Source organism: Brassica oleracea, chromosome C3 (assembly GCF_000695525.1).
Source record: "Brassica oleracea var. oleracea cultivar TO1000 chromosome C3, BOL, whole genome shotgun sequence".
Classification (NCBI taxonomy): Eukaryota; Viridiplantae; Streptophyta; class Magnoliopsida; order Brassicales; family Brassicaceae; genus Brassica; species Brassica oleracea.
This window is the reverse complement of record NC_027750.1, coordinates 55333485-55340362: the sequence shown is the minus strand read 5'-3', so window position 1 is coordinate 55340362 and position 6878 is coordinate 55333485. Positions and strand designations below refer to the sequence as shown.

Genomic DNA, 6878 nt, shown 5'->3' with positions numbered 1-6878 from the left:
GACGTGGCGGTGGTGGTGGAGGAGGAGGAGGACGTGGAGCTGCTGGTGGTGGTGGTGGTGGTGGAGGAGGAAGTGATGGGAAGGGCGGAGGATGGGGCTTTGGATGGGGATGGGGAGGTGATGGACCCGGCCAAAACGGAGGTTATTGTTGGTATCCCGGCTGTGCTAAAAAGGTCAACGGGAAGTCATAACTAAATCAGACATACACTAAGGAGCTATGATATGTCTTTACATGCTTTGTCACAACTACATACACAATATTTCCACTGTTTAGCACCCTTTTTTTCCTCTGTTGTTGCACTTTTAAATGGCTTAAGAAAACACCGATTAATTTCCTTGTTAATTTTCGTTGTATCTCATGTACTTTGACAGAAAAAAACTATAAGAAAATTATTCCCATTTGTTTGTTCTCACTTCTTATGTCAATCGTTGGCTTTAGGTATTTGATTTAATATTTTACATATAAATAAAATTGGAGTCACTTGGTATGCACACGAAAAGTATAGCTTGTGTGTTTCACGACTAAGCTATACTTTTTGTCTGTGACTCCAACTTTATTTATAGTCAATATAATCTGATATTGAAAAAGTATTTGAAACACACAAGCTATACTTGTTTTTTGCATTCCGAGTGACTCCAATCTGTATTATTAAAAGAGAAGTATTTGAAAATGTTCTTATTTCATTAATTAAACTCCCTATTTTTTTATTTTTGCTTGTCTTTTTCAGTTGCATTTATGAAATATCTTAAAACGAATAAAACTGCCTAATTTATTACTTGTCTTTTCAATTATATTAATGAAATATGCTTAAATGAATTTAAACTTCATATTTTATTTTTTTGTCTTTTTCAGTTACCTTAATGAAATATTCTTAAATAAATTTGGACATAATGTCATTTAATCAACAAAAAAAAAACTCATGAGTTATCCTTACGTGCATAATTTTATAATGAAGATATTTAAAAACGTGCATCATTAAAATGTTACCTAAAACATGCAGCACTAATATATAACATGCATCAATAAAACTAGAATTTGACTCACACAATTGTACATATATTATTTTCAGTTGATTAAATTTAAAAATAATTATTTATTCAAAAAATATTTAAGAATGACTATGTTTTTAAAAATTATATGGTATTATTTGCTCATAACTCATTTGTCATTTGATAAATTGTCAGAAAGAAAATTTTAGCATAATATAACTCAGTTGTCATTTGCTAAATTTATAGTTTTTATTTGTATTTTTTATTATTTAATTATAATATTTTCATTTTATATTTGAAAGATAAATGAATTTTCTTTCAAACAATATTTTTTTAAATGTATATTTTTTTAAATAATCAATTAAAGTTGTTATTATCATTGAATATCATTATTTTTGACATAATTTGAGTTTTCGTTTACATCAAAACTTATCATATTTTAGGATAATTTTAATTTAAAATGTAATTTTCATATTTTTCAAACAATTCTAAAAATATTTTTTAAATATTTTGTTATAATTGTTAAAAAAAATATTGAGTTACATTTCAAATAAAAAGGTAAAGATATTAAAAATATTCTAATTAAAATATGTAAAATTTAATATAGTTTTAAGGAAATGGTCAAAAAAAAAATTACACATAAAATAATCATGATTTTTGTTAACTGGACGGATCATTATTTATATGATATCGCACACGAAAGAAAAATTTATGTTTTTAAAATTATCTAATTAACTCTATACTCATTTTTTTATATTTTTTATATGATATCACACATTCGTAAAAAAATAGATAGTTTAAGATGCAAAAAAAAAATATTTACTTAATGAATATATTATGAACGAATATTACAAATACATCATTTAATAAAATAAATAATTAAAAACTGAAAATTCATATCCGCGCTATCAAGGTCTAGTTTTATTTTTATGTAAAATATTAAAGAAGCAATGCTGCACAAGTAATACAAGACTAAATATGGACTAATACTGGGCTAGCCACTTAGAATTCGTGATATGATGGTCTTGCTATTTTTATATTCTCAACAAAAGGCCTAATATAGGATTGACTGCCTATTCCACTCTGTAAAAGTTTAACCCTATGTATTCCCACCCAAACTACTAAGAGTAGCATTAACCGAGTCGGTTGTTAACCTATTTTGGATTTTTAAAAAAATGAAAAATAGAGAAATAGCCAAGACACGTCTCTTGATTAAGAGAGGTAAGGAACGTCTCTTGTGAGACAGATGGCAAAATCTGAGTGGGTAGAGGAGTGGTTTGGTGTTTGAAGCGTTTCTTTCTCTTTTTGCTCTCTCTCTCTCTCTCTCGCGTCGACGATGAAACGGCGAATCAGTGGCTTACTGCAACGTTTCTATGGTTTCTTCTCTCCCGCTCTCTCGTTCTGATTCGCGGCGATGGTGTTTTTTCTCCCCGGTGACTTTCAACGACGAATACGAGAAGGAGGGCATGCGCGAGTACTCTGCAACCGCCGGTTTGGGATGTACTGCTGCGAGATCACCGGCGTGGATGCCAAGATGAAAGATGGAGTCTTGAAGGTTCTCATTACCCCTCGTCCCAACACCACCACCAACGAGTAATCATTCTCTCCACTGCGTGTTATTGTCACAAATCTATGAGTACTTGGATTGGCTAATCCTTAATTTGTGTGAGTCCGGCTTTTGTGATTTCTACGAGGTTGAAATCGTTGAAAACGTTGTGACTATGATGGAGGTTGAAGAAGAGAGTGAAAAGGAAGTGTCTTTAGATGATGTTAATCTGCAAAATGGGTGGTGGATGATGATTCTCAAGCTGATAAGAGAAGTTCACTCCATGTGACTGATGTCTGCAGTTTTGAAGCATATAGAAAGGCATTCAAGAGTGCTGAGAACCGGAGTTTTAAACTGAAAGCCAGAGGCTTTGGTGATGCTTTGAAAGAAAGGTGTCGTGGTTTGTTGTGAAGCTTGCGTTCTGTTTTCATACCAGATGAAGACCTAGTTGAGGTTTCACTATCTTTCTTGTTTCTTTATAGTTTGTGGCTTTAGTTTGTAAGTTTACCGATGCATATGGAGAGAGACGTCTTGAATAAGATTTCGGTTTGGCTTTTGTGATAACTTGTTCAGTGGCGGCTTTGGCCGCTGGCTCTGAGTTTACTTGTGCAGTGGCCGCTTTGATTGCTGGCTCTAGCTCAGGTTCTGGTTCATCGACGATGGTGGTTGTAGCTGCTTCTGCTGCTACTGGTGCTGGTGCGGGAAGACCTTTGCTGCTTACTGGTGTGGGAGATGTTGGAGGCTTCAAGTATGGGTACTGCAAACATAGTGAAGAAGAGAAAGAGAGAGAGAGAGATACATCAGATTAGAAAACACTCATGTGATCAATGGTTGTCTTAACATTGCTTCTTTGTGTTAAATAATGTAAGAGAGGTTTCAGGGGGAGTGTATAAACTTCACCGATGCATATGGAGATAATGGTCTTGGATAAGGTTTCGGTTTGGCTTCTGTTTTTGTTGGTTCTGTGATTACTTGTTCCGTAGCAGCTTCGGTCGCTGGATATATGGTTACTTGTGCAGTGGCGGCTTTAATTGCTGGCTCAGGTTCTTTTTCATCCACGGTGGTGGTTGTAGCTGCTTCTGCTGCTGGTGGGGGAAGAGCTTTGCTGCTTGTTGATAGAGGAAGAAAAGCCTTTCCTATGTCCTGTGTTAATTCAATGTTATAGAAACGGTTTCATTACTAATTTCATAATGTTGGCTTTAGTTTTCTGTTGGTTTGTGATTATGAACTAATAGAGGAGATGATGCAATTTTTTTAAGAACTCTTATCGAGAGACTAGCATTTGAGGATAAAAATGATAATGTCTCTTAATTAAATTTTTAACTTAATTACATTTATTATTAAAAAATTCACTAAGAGATCTTAATAGGGTTGTTGGGTTAATCATGCTCTGAGCTCTTTACTAATCCCCCTGTACATATAAATCTCTTCATATTAACCCCCAATCATTTTAACTCTGCTCAATTAAACCTCTGAAATCGAAAATTTGAAATCAATGTTTAAGCTCTAAAAGGCGATTGTAACTCGAGTTACGTTAACTGCGTTTTGCAACCGGACCGGAGACCTGGCTTCTTAAAACAAAATTGATTTGGGGATTTTGCTTTCCTCTTTGCGTTCGACACAGATACAAGAAACGAAGATGGAGAGGACGGAGTCTTGGAGAGAGAGAAAGAGAGAGAGAGAAGAAACAGAGTCTGAAAGAGAGAGAGAGACAGAAAAAACAGAGATGGAGACGAGAGAGTCTGACATAGAGAGTCTGAGAAAGAGAGAAGAGACAGAGATGGAGACGAGAGAGACTGAGAAAGAGAGAAGAGACAGAGATGGAGACGAGAAAGTCTGAGAGAGAGAGAGAGAGAGAAGAAACAGAGATGGAGACGTGAGAGTGATAGAGAGAAGAAACAGAGGAGCTTCAACCACGCACAGAGAGAGCTTAATGTCTGGTTTGGAGAAGCTTGAACCAGACTACAGAGGAGCGTCGAATATATCTTGTTGCTTTCTTTTTTTTCTTTCTTTTTTGTTCAACACTATATCTTGTTGCTAGGTAAGCTTGTAAGATCATCTTTACTTCAAACTCTTTGTTTTCTTTTTGTTTGGTGGGTTATTTATAATGACAGAGATGAGGCAAACGGAATTGAAACCGCTGAGACACAACTTGAAATAAAGAGGAAAGATGATGACGACTTGTGAGACTTGTTCTGTTTTTTTTTTATGTAAGACTTGTTCGATTTTTAATGTAAAACTTGTGATTTTGTCCAAACTCATATTCAGGTTCAACGAGAAATACATTTTCCAAACACATAAGAGAAAGGAACATAATTCATTACATAAGTCTAAAGACATGTTCCAAACACAACATACAAGAATGTCATTACATATAACCAAAAACCTGTAACTAAAACCTTCCATACGGATTTTTTTTTGGTCCGTGAGACCAAGACGGCCACATTCTTACCACACCAGCGTTGTGTTGGTATGCCTTCCATTGTCTCCTCTGTGGCAACAGAGAAAAGGCTGAGCTAGTCATGATTTGATGGAAAAGTTCTTCGTCACTGTCTTTGTTCTTCTTCTCTCTCTCTGTTATTCGTTTTTTTCTCTCTCTCTGTTCTTGGTCACTCTCTCTTATGTTCTCTCTCTCTTTGTTCTTCGTAGTTGTCTATGTATCATGACGAAAGAGAAAGAGAAAGACAAAAACCTAACTTTTTTTACACTCAAATTGATTTCAATTTTAATTGATTCGGTTGGATGTTAATGGGTCGGGTGAGGATTCATTTAATGGGCAATCGCTATTTCCTAAACGCAATTAATCTATCTTTTATTTCAATTTCGAAATTAGATTAGAGAGGGGGATTTGGGCAGAACTAAATAGATTAGGGGGAGATGTGAAGAGAATTCATATCTATAGGTGGGTTTTTCAAGAAGTTAATAGTATGGGTGGGAATAGATAGGGTTGTAATGTTTAAAGGGGGAATAGGCAGTCGTCCCCAGAATATATGGTACAGTCCGGTTCCTGAAACGTGCGTAAATTAGTATAAAATTAGTTTGTAAATCTATAGTTTTTGGTTACTGAATCTGTATAAAAAATGTGTATATTTTGTCAAGTCATAAAATTCGTTGGTGTTAAGGAGTCTCTCTCTTATGACGACCGACGAGCCTCTCTTATGAGTCTATGACACTTGTCTTTTTTTTTTGGTAACAGAAATTCATTAAAAAGAGAAAAAAGAGAGAAATACCCAAAATGATGATCCAACTCAACGAGTTCAGTACAAAGGAGAGAAGCCCTGTAAGGCCTGTTTAGCTAAATTATCGGCCGAAAAGTTTTTCAATCTAGAGAGATGAGAGAAAGAGATACATGGAAAACCAGAGGAGATCGATCGGATATCGGAGACGATTCTGATGATTTCTTTATACTGGATATCGCTGGTGATTGTTTCGATGAACATTGAATTGTAGGAGAAGGCCTGGAGTGTTGAGAATCCAAGAGCCGTCACTCTTGCCTTTTAAGTTTTTTAAAAACCAGGTAAATGATACTCCCCTTTGTAAATATGTTTCTCTGTGAAATCTGCCACTTTTCAACTATAACAAATGAAGGAAAACGATATCATTTTGTGATCTGTTGATTTTATTGAAGAAATATTTAATATAACATCAGGCTTTTAGGTAAGTAGGTGCCTACTCGACCGTCGGTGGAAGGCCCAAAAAGAAGAATCCGAACATGGGACCGAAACAAACAAAAGAACATTTTAGTTGTTTCTCTTCAAATCAAGAATTGAAAATTGTTGGACTTTAATTAGTTAAAGGAAGCAATGCTTCAGACAAAACGTGTCGATTATGAATCAACATATACGTTGATTAAAAGGCACCGCTTGAATTAGCGTATGCGTTGATTAAAAGTATCACTTGAATCATTATATAAAGTGATCAAATGTAATATGAGAAGAAAGAGATAAAAGAGAGAAGAGAGAAGATTATTGAGAATCAATTGGATTTAATCTTCTTCTTCCCCGTAATAAGTTTCTGAAGGAAAACTCAAAGTAAAGTTTGCTAGGGTCTCGGTAGGCCTGGACATTTTAACTTGGATCCGAAGACCCGAACCAGAACCGACCCAAAAATATCCGATCCGGAACCGGATCGAAAATTTACAAGTATTTTTTGGGTCTAAATTTTTTTTACCCGAAAGAACCGGAACCAAAAAGGAACCGACCCGAATAGACCCGGACCCAAAAAGAACTGACCCGAATAGACCCGATTTGTACCCGACTTAAAAACATGTATATCTAAAACTATGATGTTTTTGTGTTCTATTTTATATATATATATTATTTTATGATTTAGTTGAAATATC

General features: G+C 35.0%; 1 long non-coding RNA gene across 1 annotated transcript; it reads left to right on the top strand.

Annotated features, from left to right (window-relative positions):
* Window positions 1-2246: 2246 nt before the first annotated feature.
* Window positions 2247-3794, top strand: LOC106331300. Its single transcript, XR_001267886.1, has 2 exons — window positions 2247-2583; window positions 2685-3794. It is a non-coding gene; the product is annotated as an uncharacterized LOC106331300 (long non-coding RNA).
* The last annotated feature ends 3084 nt before the right edge of the window (window positions 3795-6878 follow it).